This window comes from Canis lupus, chromosome X (genome assembly GCF_048164855.1).
Source record: "Canis lupus baileyi chromosome X, mCanLup2.hap1, whole genome shotgun sequence".
NCBI lineage: Eukaryota > Metazoa > Chordata > Mammalia > Carnivora > Canidae > Canis > Canis lupus.
Window position 1 is genome coordinate 103,708,007 of NC_132876.1, and position 19,187 is coordinate 103,727,193.

General features: G+C 36.3%; 1 protein-coding gene and 1 pseudogene across 6 annotated transcripts in view; one reads left to right on the forward strand and one right to left on the reverse strand.

The window, feature by feature from the left end:
- The window catches only part of LOC140628624 (melanoma-associated antigen B18-like), a 273,856-nt gene that overhangs the window by 103,255 nt on the left and 151,414 nt on the right, over positions 1-19,187 (reverse strand). The gene's annotated exons all lie outside the window — the stretch shown is intronic.
- Positions 1-19,187, forward strand: part of LOC140628627 (proteasome maturation protein pseudogene) — a 77,889-nt pseudogene that overhangs the window by 48,777 nt on the left and 9,925 nt on the right.

A 19,187-nucleotide genomic window follows, 5' to 3' on the forward strand; every position in this document is an offset into this window, starting at 1 on the left:
ATGCACACAAGTCTAGAATCTGCATGTCTTCTTGATAAGTTGAAACTTTCATTATTAAAACATGATCCTCTTTATTACAAGTAATACATACTTCTTTGTGTTCAAGACTATCTTATTTATTATTAGTTTATATAAACCAGCTTTTATTTTTATTAGTATTGGCCTGGTATGTATGATTCTACCCTTTGATTTTCATACTTTTGACTTTCAAACTTCTTTTCAAAATCCTAAAGTTTTGAGGGTACCTTTTATATAAAACGGCTAGATGTAATAAATTCAGAACTGGCTCTCTTTTACTTTTAAATGGATATTTTTGTCTATATGTACTTATTATGATTACTCAAATGAATTTACTTCTACTCTTAATTATTACATTTTCTATATATCCTGCTTTGGGTCATTTTTTTGTCCTTTCCTTTCTGCCTCGTTTTTGATTAAGGTTCTTTTTTTCTATCATTCAATTATTTTCTTCTAAGAGATTGCAATTTACACTCTTTATATATAATCTTTTTTAAAGTCAAGGTAAGTATATTTTTTGCCTTTGTGGTGCCATGCTCTTCTTTTCATTTAACATCAGAGTGAGAATGTAGCTCCCTTTTTAGACTCTGGTGTAGGCAGACCATAGCTCTTTCTCCTATCTTCTAATCCTGAACAGACAACAGAAATAAAGCTCATATTCATTATGCATTTGCAGTTAACCTCACCTTGAAACTTATTTTGAAAGTCTTCCAGTTGTACTGTTTGCACTGTTTTGAAGTTGGAATTTTTTCTTGCCATTTCAGGGGTGCATTAAATTATTTTCATGTATTTCATACAGATTTTTTTAAAGGTGGTCATTGTTATTTAGGGTATCTAACCCATTGTAACACCAGCAACTAATGCTCCTCAGAAGAATTATTTAAGTCTCTGTGCTTGTAATCTACAGAGTCAATGCAATCCCTCTCAAAATACCAACAGCATTTTTCACACAACTAGAATAAATAATACTAAAATTTGTATGCAACCACAAAAGACCCTGATTAGCCAAAGCAATCTTGAGAAAGAAAAATAAAGCTGGAGATATCACAATCCCAGATTTCAAGGTATACTACAAAGTGGTAGTAATCAAAACAGTATGATAATAGCAAAAAAAAAAAAAAAAAAAAAAAAAGACACAATGAAACTGATTAATGGAACAGAATAGAGAACCTAGAAATCAACCCACACTTACATGGTCAATTTACAACAAAGGATTCAAGAATATACATTGGGGAAAGGACAGTTTCTTCAATAAATAGTGCTGGGGAAATTGGACAGCTACATGCAAAGGAATGACACTACACCACTTTCTTATACCATACACAAGAATAAACTCAAAGTGAATTAAAGGTCCAAATGTGAGACCTGAAAACATAAAACTCCTATAAGAAGAAGTAGGAAATAATCTCTTCAACATCAACCTTAGCAGCATTTTTCTAGACTTTCCTCAGGCAAAGGAAACAAAAGTAAAAATAAATTATTGGGACTACATAAAAATAAACTTTTGCAGTGAAGGAAACCATCAACATTATGACAAAGCAACCTACTGAATGGGAGAAGACATTTGTAAATGATTTATCTGATAAGTGCTTAATATCCAAAATATATAAAGAGCTCATGAAACTTAACACCAAAAAACAATCTGATTAGGAATGGACAGAGAACCTGAATAGACATGTTACCAAACAAGACACACAAGATAGCAGGCAAATGAAAAGATGGTCAGTATCAGTAATCAACAGGGAAAGGCAAATCAAAACCAAAATCACCTTATACCCATCAGATGGGTAGAATAAAAAAGACAAGAAATAAGTGCTATTGAGGATGTAGAGAAAAGGAAACCCTTGTGCACTGTTGGTAAAAATACAAATTGGTATAGACACTGAGGAAAATAGTATGGAGGTTCCTCAAAAAAATTAAAAATAGAAATGCCATGCAATCCATTGATTCCACTATGAGTATTTACCAAAATAAAGTGAAAACACTAATTCCAAAAGGTATATGTTCTCCTGTTTTTAATGAAGCATTACTTACAATAACCAAGGTGTGGAAGCAACCCAAGGGTTCATTGATATTCATTGATGAATGAATAAAGAAGCTGTGGTATATGTATGTGTAGATATAGATGTGGATAAATATAAAGACACACACACATATACACACACACACAAGTATATTACTCCACCATCAAAAGGAATGAGATTTTGCCATTTGTGACAATGTGGATGGAGCTAGAGTGTATTATGCTAAGTGAAATAAACCAGAGAAAGACAAATATATGATTCCACTTATACATAGAATCTAAAAAGCAAAACAAAAAATATGTAAGCAAACAAAAAGCAGAAATAGACCTATAAATATAGAGAACAAACTGATGGTTGCCAGAGAGGAAGGGCACAGGAGTGGGCAAAATGAGTGAAGAGAAGTCAGTAATAAAGGTTTTCAGTTGGGGAATGAATTAAGTTATGAGGATGAAAGGTACAGAATAGAGAATACAATGCATGGTATTGTAATAGTGTTGTATCGCGACAGAATAGCTACACTTGTAGGCATAGTGTAACGTACAGACTTTCTGAATCATTTTGTAACCTTGTGTGCCAACTATAGTTCAATTAAAAAAATAGGGGTGCCTGGGTGGCACAGCCAGTTAAGCCTCCTACTCTTTTTTTTTTTTTTTTTAAGCCTCCTACTCTTAATTTCAGTTCAGGTCATAATCTCAGGGTGTTAAGACTGAGCCACACACCTGGCTCCATGCTCAACAGGGGGGGTCTGCTTGAGATTTCTCTTTCCTTTTCCCTGTGAACACACGCACTCTCTCTAAAATAAATAAATAAAATCTTTGTAAATAAGTAAATAAAAGTAACATAGTAACTGAGCAAAAAGATACTCAAACAAATAACTTATTCCAAAGTCATCTTAATTCAAATTACTTAGAAATTATAAAGGAAAAAGACAATACATAAGCTGCTTTCTAAACATTATGTGAATAGTAAATATAATTTATGTGATGACAATTATATTGATTTTTTTAAAGGTTTTATTTATTTATTCATGAGAGACACAGAGAAAGGGAAAGAGGCAGAGGGAAAAGCAGGCTCCCTGTTGGGAGCCTGAGGCGGAACTCGATCCCAGGACCCGGGGATCACACCCTGAACCAAAGGCAGATGCTCAACCACTGAGCCACCCAGGCGTCCCTATATTGATTATTTTTATAAATATTATAGAAGTTCAAATTGTTACTGTCATAATTAAGTAACCTCCATCTCTGTATTCCCAAATTTCTTCTCTTATCTATGTATTAAAGTGCTTGTTAACTAAAGAAAAGCAGAAAAATCTCTGCACTTGTGAAAATGGAGACAGATATATTTAAAATTTCCAACATAATCTCTTCAAGGATCTCTAACTTTCTTTTATTTCAACTTTGAAATATAAACATTCACAAATTATAGCTTCTCGAAGGATCTATTATAAAATATTTGCTTTGGGCTTGTCCAGCAATGAGTGAGGTAATACATTTCTGAATCTTCCAGGAAACAGAATCTCCTGTTTAAACTCTTCTTTGACCATGAATGCCCTTTCTGATTCCAGGGAGAGTCAGAAAAACGAAAGACCTATTAATGAAAGTTAGAACCCAGAAAGTGAAAGTTGACGATCTAAGAAGTAACAGCACCACAAGAACCACTGGAATTACAAGGCAGCCTTCCTTGACAAAATTGAAAATCAACCATGTGGACTGGGGAGATTATAATTGTGTCTTTCGGACTGACACTCTGAATTGAGGAGGCTTTTGTAGATCTGTCCAATCTTTGTGATTAAGGTCACCTCATTGCTAATCCCCTTCTACTACTAAGCAGGTAATAAGGACTTAGTGTGATGTTTGTGTTAGAATGGTAGGAGGGTGACATTTTGTTCCAGTTAATATTAGAAGATACAATACATATCCTATCACCAACCCCTCTTAATTAGAATGCCTATTTCACCCTACAGGGTTTTAACATCAATACACTACATTCTTGAAGAAATTGATTCTCTGTTGCTGAAAGAATTTTTGGAGTTAAGTTCTGCCGAAGTCCTGGAAATCAATCCTAATGGACAGGTAGCTGCTCTGTGATTAATAAAACTGGTCGGCAAGAAAAAAAGAAAGTGCCAGAGATTTCTATGCCCCGTAAAAACTGCTCATTAAATCAAGCTTCATATAAAATTGATTTCGACAAAAGAGTTTTCTTTGCAGATATTCTGGCACTTTCTGATGGGAGAGTATCACAATTGTGCAAGTGCATATCTATTCTCACATATCTCTCGCTTCCTTTCCTGTCAAAGGCAGACAGACATTTAAGTGGAAGGCTAATTTTCCTGAGAATAGATCATTCCCATTATGCTATAAAGTGAAGAACTCAAGTTGGGGCCCTCTTTTTAAATTTAGGACACACAAGAAATGTACAGAAGGCTTCACAAGTTCCTAACAAAGATATCATAAAGAGTTTAATTAAAAATAAAATATTTGAAAAATTCCATTAGCTATATACATAAAGAACTTTTGAAATAACAAAGGATGAGCAGCACCAAAAAATATAAATGTTCACAAAAAGGACTGTTAACTTTACTGCATATAGACACACACTCAGTAAAAGTTGCTTAACTTGCTAAAAAATAACTCATTTTTAAAATACCCAGATCCACATTACTAAATCAGTATAATCAGCAACACAGTAAGGGAGAACTCTGACCTCATTTTTCTCTGTATCTCAGGTTCTCCATCTGAATGGCTAAGACACATTCCAACATTTCTATGATCTTCCCATCTTGAATAATCCTTGAATCCATCAATTCAGGCTCCTTTTCACAAGGATTACGTGTGATCTCTTTACCACAGAACTTAGATGATTATATAATCTTTTCTTGAATATAATTCAGCAACACCCAAACAAATCTTGGTGCTCTCAAGAGAGAACAAGACTAAACATTATAAATCTTTGATAAATTGAAGGTTTAAGCAAAAGAGATAAATCACCAACAAAGCATCTCATATCAAGACTTTTGTTAAAAAAAAAAAAAAGACTTTTGTTTGTTGTTATTAACTTGTGAATTTCCTGGAGTCGGAACACATTCAGCCTAAGCCTTTTACAGTCATATTTCCATATCACACAGTAATCCTTTAATGCATACTTATGAAGTTGAAGTGAGTGTAGAAAGAAAAAAAAAACCATTTTTACTAATTTCTTTTTTTTAAGATTTTATTTATTTATTCATGGGAGACACACACAGAGAGAGAGAGAGAGAGGCAGAGACACAGGCAGAGGGAGAAGCAGGCTCCATGCAGGGAGCCCAACATGGGACTCGATCCCGGGTCTCCAGGATCACGCCCTCGGTTGAAGGCAGCGCTAAACCGCTGAGCCACCTGGACTGCCCCATTTTTACTAATTTCAAGGTCTGATGCAAAGGAAAAGGGGGAAAATCAATGAAAATATTTTTAAAAGACACGAATTGGTAGAGAAAGAGGTTTCCTTTCTTAATCGGGAGGATGTTGCAAGAAAGAACAAATAAAAATGAATGATACAGGAGTACTTGCTCATGGATGATTCACTCATTCAAAAACAAGTTTTGTCTCCTGGCATTTGTCTTTGCTCATATGTATGTTGTATGTGTATTTGTGTATTTCTAGATACAGATAAATATAATACAGATGTGTAGATATAATAAGCACCTCTGTTAATATAACAGAGTGGTTCAAATAGTATGTTTATAGATGTGCGTGTGGAGGGATATATATATATATATATCTGCTTAAAACTAGGTTACTATTCTGATTGTATATAGTCCATTATGCATTTTTTAATACTTTGAGTTTGCTGATTTTCCATTTTCTTACTGACAGAAAGGGTCCCAGCCAGAAGGGAAATACATGTCTAATACCTTTAGCTTAAGTCTAACTTCTCTGGAGCCTATGTCCATTTTCTTAGATAATCACATCATTCTGCTGTAATCATAGTTAATCTATTATGGTATGTGTCTTTTTTGTTTACATTTTTCTTTTTGTGAATCAGTGCAATTTTCTAAGATAGAAATCAGGTTTTATTCCTCTTTGCATTGCTGGGGGGCAGGGACAGAGGCAGGTTAAACTGAGAGGAGAAAACTACTGTCCTTTTTCTTTTTTTTTAAGATTTCATTTATTTATTTATTTTATTTATTTATTCATTCATTCATTCATTCATTAGAGACGAAGAGAGAGAGAGGCAGAGACACAGGCAGAGGGAGAAGCAGGCTCCATGCAGGGAGCCCAACGTGGGACTCGATCCTGGGACTCCAGGATCACCCCTAAGCCGAAGGCAAATGCTCAACTGCTGAGCCACCCAGGCGTCCCTGTCCTCCTTTTTCTAAGTAGTTCATGAATGGGAGCTTTACATGGTTAAAGTTCACATTGTCTGCAACCATATGACTGCTTCAGGAGTGTGGTCCGATTATGAAAATTATATTCTGATTACATACCAATGACAGGCAATAATTTGGATGGGACATAATGCTGAGAACTGTGGAGAACATTAGTGAAAACTGCCTTGTGTGCATAGATTTTACTGTAGCATCTCCGCCAAGCTAAGCAAGTTATAACTTTTGCTCTAAAAAAATTATCAGGGCAGCCCGGGGGGCTCAGCGGTTTAGCGCTGCCTTCAGCCCAGGGCGCGATCCTGGAGACCTGAGATCGAGTCCCATATCGGGCTCCCTGCATGGAGCCTGCTTCTCCCTCTGCCTGTGTCTCTGCCTCTCTCTCTCTGTGTGTGTCTCTCGTGAATAAATAAATAAAATCTTTAAAAAAATTTTTTTAATTTTAAAAAATTTTAAAAAAGGAAAAAATAATTCGCTAGATTTCTTTATTTACTCTAATTAGTAGTGTGGCAGGAGAGGGAAGTTTTAGGGAGCAGGGTCATTTACTCTCCCTCTGGGGGTGGAAATGACCAAAACATCATCTTCTTCTTTCTGACCCTGGCTAGTTTCTAGAAGGGTGCAGTCCAGAAAAGGTACAGGTATTCTACCAACATGATCTATGGGGGAAAAAAAGCTTTATGATGGTCATAAATCTCACAGCCTCTGAGAAAAAGTCCAGAGCGGGCATGTGATGCCATCCGACTGACACATATAAATGATGCATTTTCGGCTAGAACCACAGCTCATCTCCATAATCCACACAGCTGCTGAGAAGACAAAGTGAGAAATGCCATCTATCCAATGCCATGGCTTAAACCAAATAAGCTGTAGTTAATCATTTGTGGACCTCCCCAAATAATAGGCCCAGAAAGTAAATACAAACGGTAGACTGCAGTGATCTGGGGAATTTTGTGGGAAATCTTGCATTTATTTTTTTTTTTGCATTTATTTTTAGTTTTAGTTTTTAAAGATTTTATTTATTTATTCATGAGAGACACAGAACACAAGAGAGAGAGGCAGAGACACAGGCAGAGGGAGAAGCAGGCTCCATGCCGGGAGCCCGACGCGGGACTCGATCCCGGGACTCCAGGATCGCGCCCTGGGCCAAAGGCAGGCGCTAAACCACTGAGGAAACTGGGCTGCCCAGAAATCTTGCATTTATTTATTTATTTATTTATTTATTTATTTATTTATTTATAATCTTGCATTTATAAATAAAACTGTGAACAACCGGTACTGGTATCTATGTGAAAGCATCAGTACCATACATGCCTTTTATTTCACTAGCATTTCATCTGCAGGAATAAAGGCTCACCTTAGATGTGAAGCTATTGCATACACTAGTAAAAGGTTTTATTTAAACCTGCAGAAGCTAAATTTTCTTAGAGCACCAACAATTCCTACTTCAGCTAAATTTTGTAACCAGAGATAAGAGGATTTCTATACAATTTCAACTACTTCACTTATTCTGCAGAATTGACAATTGATGGTACAGGTGTCACAGGGGATGGGAGATTTTGGGAAAATTTTTGGGCTTGTTGGAAAAGAGACACACAGGTTAACACATAGAAGTACCCTCCATAACATCCTTCCAATGTTCAGTCCCCACGCAGGGTCCATGAGCTACCGAACACTTAGGAAACCAGTGGTAACTGCAAATGGCAACTCTGCTTTTTTTACAGTCTTTGCCTCAGTCTATTTTTTTCTGCAACCCTGAACCTCATTGTCCCTCCTGTCAGTGCCCAGATAACTGTCCTCTTATTCCACTCTATTGAGGAAATAAATGAAGGCTGAGAATGCAAACAAAAGTTGCTGACCTCCTTTTAGTTGCTCATTAAATATGACTTGAAAATGAAATAGAGAAAAAAAATGAAACAGAGTGATAAACCGCTGAACAGATACATAGCACGTGCAAAATTCACTCCTATTATTATCTGAAATCATGTATATGGAAAGGTATTTGATGCAAATAGGAAAAAATGCACATATATTCAAGTTAGCTTGGATCTGATACATTTATAAGATTTGATTATATGCAAAATCAGTGATGCCACCAGATGGAATAACTAATTGGTTATTTATCATCAAAGATATTCCCTTCTCCATTAGAACTTTTAAAATATGTTTTCAAATTGGTACTTCCATGTAGATCTTATCTTTTCTGTAGGTTTTAAACCTTGCAGGGTAAGGCACAGGACTTAAAATCTGCTTTTGCCTCCCCCAGGACCAGGGATGCTGTTGCCACCTACGGCCTGCGGATGTTGTTTGAAAAGCACAGGTCTACAGTGTATGTTCTCATTCATTTGGGGAATATAAATAACAGTGAAAGGGAATATAAGGGAAGGGAGAAGAAAAAGACTCCTAACTCGGGGAAACGAACTAGGGGTGGTGGAAGGGGAGGAGGGCGGGGGGTGGGGGTGAATGGGTGACGGGCACTGAGGGGGGCACTTGACGGGATGAGCACTGGGAGTTATTGTGAATGTTGGTAAATTGAACACCAATAAAAAATTAATTTATTTAAAAAAAAAAAAGGAATCAGGCTTTCACTTATTAGCATAATCATGCTTCCTCACTCCTGCTGGCTCTGCAGGGGTACAAAGATGCCCCCCACCCCCATAATGCCTTGCCAAACACTTCCACTCATTCTCACTCCCACTGCAAGCCACCTGCCAGGGTCAGATCCAGCAGTCTTCATGCCCCCAAGCAAACCCCTATTGCTCAGCCAGGCACTACTTCTGAATCGTCAGACCTTGGACCATTGGCACTTCCAGCAGGATTACTGGACAGAAAAGTCATGGCTATGCTTTAAAATATTTATATTAATTAAAAGATGATGCCCTGACTGAAGAATAAACTTTCTATGTTAAAAACACTGAAACATGGTCAACAAATACTATAAACTCTCTAGGCAAACAATTCACACTGTAGAGATATAAAAATAAATTGTAAGACTAATTGAGACGGCCCACATACAATATGTGCTTGTGTAGCTTCAGGTTACATTATACTTTTTATAAAAATAATAGATCTTTTTAAATAGTAATTTTAGATTTACTTATATGTGGTTTAAAATTATAAAATACCTCAAATATCCCAATACCAATAGCATAGGAAAAAATATAACAGTCATCTATGTGCCCACCCATATAGATTAAACAGATGTGCCCTTTTGCTATGTAGGCTTTAGATCTTTCCAGAAAAGGAATAGTAAGTATTTCTGATTAGAAAACTAATTTGAGCCTAGAACAACATCCAAACTCTTAGTGTAGGGTTTAGACATCTCCTTGCCTGTCTTTTTGGATTCTATCTCTCTTCTTCTCATTCTGTTCTAGCTGGGCTTGCTTACACACTCCTTTTTCTGTTGCTCAAACATTCCAATTTCTTTCTCTACTTGTCTTTGCTGTTTCCTCTGCTTGGAAAGTATTCTGTTCCCAAAGCCCTGGGGACTCCTTTTAACAGTCAGAACTCAGGTGGAATTTCACTACCCTAGGGAGCCCTTAACTATCTAACATATTAAAAAAAAAAAAAAAAACCTAACATACGGTCCTCATTTTAGGATTTTCACAGCCCTTATCACTTTATGTAGTTATCATTTTTATTCATTGCATTTTTCACTGTGTCTTCTTTAAAAAGTAAACTCTATAAAACATGGGATTAAAATGGAATCCAGAACAGTGATTTTTACATGATCACACTCAATAAATATTTGAATGAGCGAATCAGTGCTATGGTGAAAATCCTTACACACTAAACTTTGTATACATCATTGAAGATTTCCTAAGCATAATGCCTTTGAAATTGTTTTCACTAAATATGTTAGGATTTGTTATCATATTGCTAAATTGAATTCCAAACAGGTTTTATAAGGGCTTACACTTCGAAAAATAGCACGTGTCATTATTTTTTCCTGCATTTTTATCAATTCCAGGACTCTTGTCAAGTCTCTCTCTCTCTCTCACACACACACACACACACACACACCATACACATGTCATCAACATAACTGCCAAGTTTGGGGGGAAATAAGAATCTTAAGAATTTTTTTTGAGAACTACTGAAATTTGGGCTTCTATGATGCTCTGTAACTTTTGTACTCTAGCTTTTTTCTTCCAATGGAGTATTCATCTCCTTTTCCCATATGACTCTTGGCATGCTCACAATTTTCTCATTTTTAGTTTTGTGACTTGTATGAGGGTGTATGTGCATCTTTCAAAAGAACAACCATTTAGCTCAAAATATTTCTTCAATAATAATTTGCTTTCACAACTGGTTATAACTTATTTTTAAGGCCATGTAGTTGGAGGGGCACCTGGGTGGCTCAGTCAGCTAAGTGTCAGAATCTTGATTTCAGCTCAGGTCATGATCTCAGGGTTGTTAAGACTGAGCCCCGTGTGAGGCTCTTTGCCAGAGTCTGCTTGTACTTCTCCCTCTCCTCTCTGCCCTTCCCCTTGTTCTCTCTCTAGAGAGGAATAAACAAAATCTTTAAAAACAAAACAATATCTGTTGGAAAGACTATCCTTTCCCCATTGAACGGTCTTGGTATCCTTGTTAAAAAAATCATTTTATTTCATATGTGAGAGTTTATTTCTGGGCTCCTATTCTATTCTGTTGATCTTTATGTCTGTCTTCATGCCAGTACCACACCACTTTCAAGACTACAGCTTCTCAGTAAGTTTTGAAGTGTGGAAGTGTGAAACTACCAACTTTGTTCTTCTTTTTCAAGATTATTTTGGCTATTTGTGGTCTCTTGTTATTCCGTATGAATTTTAAGATGAAGTTTTCTCTTTCTACAGAAAAAATTCACTGTGATTTTGATAAGGATTACATTAAATCTACAGATTATACAGGATAATACTGACATCTTAACACTAAAACTTCCAATCCATGAATATAAGATGTCTTTTCATCTGTTTGTTTGTTCTTTAATTTTTTTTGGCAATGTAGGTGTGTAGGTTTTTCTTAAGATTTTATTTTATTTGAGAGACTTTGCAAGCAAGTGGGGGGAGGGGCACCAAAGGAGGGAGAAGAATCCCAAGCAGACTCCATGCTGAGCATGGAGCCCATCATGGGCTCAGTCTCACGACCCTGAGATCATGACCTGAGCAGACACCAAGAATCTGATGCTTAATGGACTGAGCCACCCAGGCACCCCAGCTCTGTAGTTTTCAGCATACAATTCTTTCATCTCCCTGATTAAGTTTACCCTTAAGTATTTTTTTCTTTTGAGACTACTGTAAATGAACTGTTTTCTTAATTTCCTTTTTGTATTTTTTATTGTTAGTGTATAGAAATGAAACTGAATGATGTATGTCCACTTTGTATCCAGTAAGTTGGCTGAATTTATTTATAGTTCTAACAGTTTGTGCATGTGTAGGGGGGGCGTATGTGTACTCTTAAGGGTTTTGTACATACAAGATCATGTCATCTGCTAAGAGAAATACTTTTACCCCTTCCTTCTCCTTGGATGCTTTTTATTTATTTTTCTTGGCTAATTGCTCTCAATACATTATTGAATATAATTGATAAAAGTAGGCATCCTTGTCCAGTTCCTGATCTTGACAGAAAAACATTCTGTCTTTCATCAATGAATATGATGTTAGTTGTAGGTTTTTCATATATACCTCGTATTACACTTAAGTAGTTCCTTGTATTCCTAGCTCTTGAGTGTTTTTATCATAAAAGGGCATTATATTTTGTCAAATGCTTTTTTTTTTTTTTGCATCAATAGAGATAATCCTATGGTTTTTCCTTAATTCTGTTAATGTGGTGCATTACATTGATTTTCATATGTTGTACCATCCTTGCATTCTAGGAATAAATCCCACTGGATCATAGTGTGTAATTTTGTTAATGTGCTATTGGATTTGTCTTGCTTGTATTCCGTTGATGGTTTTTGCATTGATACTCATAAGTGATATTGGTCTGTAATTTTTATTTTCATGTAGTATCTTTCTCTCACTTTGTAATAAGCATAATGTGGCCATAAATATATTTTTTAAGAATTTATTTATTTATTTGAGAAAAAGAGAGAGCAAGCACAAGAGTGGGGATAGGGGCAAAGGGAGAGGGAGAGAGAATCCTCAAGCAGACTCCCCACTGAGCATGGAGCCCAACATGCAGCTTGATCCCAGGACTCTGAGATCATGATCTGAGATGAAGTTGGACACCTAACTGACTGAGCCACCCAGGCACCCCTTTAATGGTTTTTTTTGTTGTTTTTTTTAAGATTTTATTTATTTATTCATGAGAGACACAGAGAGGCAGAGACATAGGCAGAGGGAGAAGCAGGCTTCCTGTGGGGAGCCTGATGTAGGACCCCAGGATCATGACCTGAGCCAAAGGCAGATGCTCAACTACTGAGCCATCCAGGTTCCCTACCTTTAATAGGTTTGTAAATGAAATTTCTGTATTTTGTCTAATCCAGTTATAAATTACTTATATTTATCTAATTACATATTTTTGCTATGTCATTTTCTTGTATCTAAATGTATTTTCAGGGACACCTGGGTGGTTCAGTGGTTAAGCATCTGCCTTTGGCTCCGGGTGTGACCCTGGAGGCCTGCGATCGAGTCCCATATCAGGCTTCCTGCTCTCTGCCTGTCTCTCATAAATAAATAAATAAAATATTTAAATATATATATATATTCAATATACCATTTTATCAAATCCTCTAGAAATAATTTTTCATTTAATTCTCTTCTAACACGTCTTTGATCACATTTTCTTACTTTTGGAGTTTATATTATTAAACTAGCTCAGATTATTTTTTTAAAGATTTTATTTATTTATTCATGAGAGACACATAGAGAGAGAAAGGCAGAGACACAGGCAGAGGGAGAAGCAGGCTCCATGCAGGGAGCCCAATGTGGGACTCGATCCCAGGTCTCCAGGATCAGGCCCTGGGCTGAAGGCAGCACTAAACCGATGAGCCACCCGGGCTGCCCTAGCTCAAATTCTTAATAGAATTTTGGAGCTTCCTTTATTGGAGGAACTAAATTTAATGCATACTTGTGTTTTGTTACTTGTATTATTTTTCATCCTTAGTTTGAAAAATATATTCTCCATCATTAGTATCTTTCTTCTATGACATGATTATCAAGAATCTGCCCTTCCTTTCCCTTATTTGTCCTTTCTCTTTCTGTCTTCTTAGAACCATGATTAGATTATATGCTTCCTCATAATCCTTTTTAGTACTTGCTAAGTGATTACATTGATAGAATATCTACACTCCAGAAATGGCAGCTTGATATGTTCTTCTAATATAATATTTAATGGAATTTCTTTATGTGCTTGAATTTTTATTTTTTTCCTTTTAATGCGTATGTTTTCTTTTTTAGCTTGTCAATTTTTGCTTTATTACTGTCCTCAAAAAATTTGTAAGTTATGTAGTTTATTTATATTGTACTTATCTTCTTCTAATTTTTTCCCAGTAACTTAGCAAGGGGCTGGCACAGCCACTGGGGATAGATCAAAAGAAAAGAATGGTAACAATCATTGAGCTATGGACATGTTCCCTTTCAACAAGGATACTTTCTTACCCAGGAAACCCCATTGTTAGATAGTTTCATCTCAATAAAAGATAAAATAATTAGTATTTGTATACTACATATTCTTCTGTCAACTGTAATGCATTGAGGGATTTCTATTTTTTGTTTAGTTTATTATAATTAGATTAAAATATCTTTGCCATTTTTCTTTAATAATTTTAATATTAAACTGTTTTTACAGGGATCAAAATAGCAATTTACATTTCATTATATTATATTTTCTACTGAATTCAAGGTTCAATAAATCTTAAAAGAAAGAAAAGAGGAGAGTGACTGGGTGGCTCAGTCAGTTGGGCATCTGGCTCTTGATTTCAACTCAGGTCATGAACTCAGGGTCCTGGGATGGAGCCGTGCATTGGGCTCCATGCTCAACAGGAGTCTGCTTGAGGATTCTTTCTCTCCTTCTGCCTTTCTCCCCACTTGTATTCTCTCTCTCTCTCAAATAAATCTTTAAAAAATTCATCATCAGTACTTATATATATCAGTAATTCAGTTGGCTAAGTTATGAATTCACATAGTTTCTAGGAATTGCCTTTGGTTATTAGATCTGAATCTTTGCATTTTTGAGAACTTTCTAAAAATTATTGTTACATATGAATGGAAAGTTGCATAGGTGTAGTTTTGTGGTCACAGCATTTTTCCTTCTAATTTATTTATAATTTGCTCCCCTTAATCCACTGTCTTTGCAGTGCACACTATCAGCTGCCTTTCTAAGATCCACTACTCTCTTATCTTCTCAACCCTGATATCAATCAATTGTCTCAATCTTCCTTCTGTCCCCCATAAATGACTCAGGGGATGCTGATCCTATCCTGAGCTCCACATTGTTCTACACTTATCTTATTTTCATTGCCAGGCATTGGTTCAGAATTCAGCCTGTGAAGCAACTATAAGTAATAATTCACAAATGGAATTTACTGACAACTCCTGGGAAAGATTTTTTTTTTCGCTACTAAGATAGAATGCCAATAATAGAAAGTCTTTTATATTCCTCTGAATATCATCATGTCTGTATACTCATCAACATGCAGCCATTTTGTATTCAAACCAATAATTAAGCCAACAATGAGAATGGCAGAGAAGAATATTCGAAATTATGTGGGTCTTCAATAAGATTAGTGAATCAATGAAGTAAGCCAATTTATCTATGGACTTCCTATCATTTTACATATTTTCTTTTTGTTTATAACTAGTTAAATGAAGGCTCTTGTAATTTGCAGACAAGTTATTTAAACTATTACAGTCCCACTTGTCTTTAATGATATAACCAGAATTCAAAGGCAAACCTGATATATTTCCCCTTGTTTCTCTATAATGATGCTTTTAGAATTTCTCTTTATCCTTCAATTGTAAACATTTTCACAGAATATATTTATGCCTTGATCTGTTCATTATTTTTGGAACATGAAAAATGCTGATTGTTTTAAACTACAAATTCAAATCTCCCTTTATTTCAGGTTATCTTTCCTTGACTGTGCTAGAGTTTACGGTAGTTTTTTTTCTTCAGAATTTTGGGAATGTTGGCTGTTTGCTCTGCAGTGTCTTGTTCTTCCTATCTGCCATATTTTCGCCCTTTTAGATCTGCCCTTTGCAGATACATTTTGTATGATTTTCTTAAGTCTATTTTTCATGTTCTTTGTACTAATCACTTTCAATGAATCCTCACATTAGTTATTACATCTACCATATGAGGTAGGTACTTATATGAGATTCATTTATGTAAAATTAAATTAAGGAATTGATAGACCAAATAATTTTCCCAAAGGCTATGTATTTAATTAGAGGTACAATCAAAATTCAGAATCAGGGCTGACTCTTATTATGAAATCTTAAATACTTGAAGTATGAAAAGCAATTTAGTCTAAGAGAACATTCTAAAGTCATACTTCCTGATTCAAATCATGAATCTAATATAAAGTGTATTTTATGATATATAATTTATACCAAGATACACCATACTCTAATGTAATGCTTCCTACCAGTAAATATTCACTAAATGGTAAATTGATAGAGGAGGATATTTTCATGAATCTGCTTCTAACAGTGGGAGACAGCTGAGTTATTTGACCAGACTGGCTCGCTGTGTTTAGTCCTCTCCAACTTCTTTCACTGGTCCCCTCACATTTAGTCATGTAGTCCCTACTTCTCACCTGATCATCACCATCATCTGGAGCAAATGTCAAGCACTTTGGATTCTCAGGTTCCTGGGTCCAAATCCTGACTCAAACACATTCTAGCAATGATCTTGGACTGACTGACTAGTCATTTCACCTCACTGAGCCTCAGTTCAGCCTCAGGTACAATCTTACCTGTTGTAGCAGAGCTGCCTGCTCCATAAGCCCTGACTGCTAGATCATTTACATGTCATTCTAGTTTCCCATTTCAAGTCTCTATAACTCTATGCCTGATTGCTTTCTCAGACTAGAGGAGTATGTTTGACCTGTGTGAGGAGCTGAGTTGTTGATGTCCCTGAACGTGGCCCTGAAAAAATACTAGATGCAAGTTGGAGACTAAGACCTGAATTCCTTATTCCTTGGGTGTAGTAACCATGAAGTGTATTCAACATAATCTTACAGTGTTCACACTGACATTGAGTCTCGGAGCCCTATAATGGTGACCTGCTTATTAACACACTTTTTAGTGGCTTCCTTCTCTTCCCTATTTGAGTTCTCTGTTCTCCACTTGGTTACTGGGTGGGATTATCTCTCAAATAAAGTATTTACATTTCAAGCTCAAATTCTGGAGGAACGCAAACTAAAACACCTGTAATTATGAATAATAATATTAATAATTATAACACATAATTGAGCATTTAGAAGTACATGAGATGCAGTAATGAGGCCCTTTTTATGCATTCTCATGAGTCAATTGAGAAGGTATTATTATCATCTTAATTTAACAGATGATATACCTGAATCACAGAAAGGAAGCAACTTGTCAAGTCACACAGACTTGTACTGAGATTACACACAATTCTAATTCCAGAACCCTGAACTCTTGAGTATTGCATTATATTTTTGGCTATCACAATGGGAAAAAAGTAAGAGTCTAGATGGAGAAATTTGTGAAAACAAGGCCTTATAAACCTTTAAATAATTCTTCTTTGCTGTAAAAGGAAAGGAGAATGATTTGAGAACCTTTTTGGAGGGTGGAGCTAAGATTATGATGAATTTGCACTGTTGGAAGATCTCACGAAGGAGGCAATAGGAGACTAGTCAGAGACTCTTGTAATAAATTCAGGAACGGTTAACTTTACTCGGGAAAGGACAGTGGGAATGGGGAGAAGTAGATGTGTTTTAGAGACATATTGAAGATAGTATTACTTGTATTTAATGATGTACAGGAAGTACTGATGAGAGGGAGAGAATAGCCTCAGACCTAGGTTTCTGACTTAAGTGACCAGGCAGTAAAAGTGACACTTACTAATATGCAGGGGAAAGGAAAAGAAACTGATTTAGGTGGGGATACGGGTTTATTTAAGAAGCATAGGTAAACCAACAGTTATAATGTGCAGCAAAATACCACTAACATAAGGTAAAAACACTTGGCATCAAACTCAGTCCCGGGGAATGATCAGTGAAGGAAGAGATGTTTAAGCTCAGAAATGAAAAATGAGGACATGCTGTCTACAACCATCCCTATCCTACATATATCTGAACTATATTTACACATTTACCTGTGGGAAGCTGCTTCTCTCACAGTTTTTAGCATGTTACAATCCAATGTAACTTATTTCTTTTTTTTTTAAGATTTTATTTATTTATTCATGAGAGACAGAGAGAGAGAGGCAGAGACACAGGCGGAGGGAGAAGCAGGCTCCATGCAGGGAGCCCGATACGGGACTCAATCCTGGGACTCCAAGATCACACCCTGGGCGGAAGGCAGGTGCTAAACTGCTGAGCCACCTGAGCTGCCCAATGTAACTTATTCCACCTACCCACCTCAAAAATCTCTGAATAGCATTGGACATATAGAGCTTAATAAAATCCAGTGGGGCCATCCATCCTTTTCTCCTTCTGCTTCTCCCTTCTCCACTGACATTAAAAATACTAGTTCACATTCCACATGAAAGTTAAAATACCAGTCAGATGCTGACAAACACAGCAGAATCCTCTCAGAAGTCTTTCAGCAAACTTGAGGTGCAAATCATGGGAAGGAGTATCTGTCAGCCTACTCTTTCAGTCGTAAAACACCAGAACATTTATAGTTTATTTCTGAAAATATGATTCTCATTAGTAGAGATACGGAGTTTTCTCATCAGTGAGATGTGTGCCCAGATATTACTCGTAGGACCTGGCTTTCCATACTCTGAGGGAAGTCCTAAATGTCAGTGCAGAGACCTAGAGGGCATTGCTAGATGTGGTGAGATAACAGATCAGGATATCTGTTTGGGTCATACGCACCATAGCATAAATTTTAGTCACGAGCAACCCTAGAAACGATCACTTTCAAAAATCCAACCTCAAAATCCATTATCAGTCAACTCCTAGGCAAACTGTTTACTACACTAGTGTGGAAGACAGAATAATGGTGCCCCAAAGATATCCTGATACTCAGTATCTGTGAATATGGTACCTTAAATAGCAAAAGGACACTGAAGATGTGATTGAGGGTCTTGACAGGGGAGATTATTCTGGGCTCAATCTAACCACAAGCATCCTTATGAGAGGGAGGCAGGAGGAACAGAGTCAGAGAGAAAGTTTAAGGATGGAAGCAGAGGTTAGAGAGGAGCAAAGATGCTACACTTCTGGTTTTGAAGATGGAGGAAAGGGCCACTAGTCAATAAATGTGATGGTTTCTAGTAGCTGGAAAAGACAAGGAAATGGATTTTCCCCTAAAGTTCCCAGATGGAGTACAGGCCTGCCAACATCTTCATTTTAGCCAAGAGAAACTGATTTTAGACTTCTGACTTCCAAAACTATAGAATAACAAATCTGTGTTGTTTCACGCCACTAAGTTTTTTGTATTTGTTACAGCAACAATAGTAAACTAATACAACTAGTAAATAGCATTATCATTTATGACAGACGACACTGCAGTTAAATTATTTTCAAGAAAGTTATTGTATCTGCATTGATGTAGCCTGTCTTTGGAATGCAGTCAACCATACATTAACAACAACCATTAATTCACACAGGTTTTTTTTTTTTATGTTTTCAGTTTGTTTTCTGGGTGAAGGAACTAAATTACATACTAAAATGT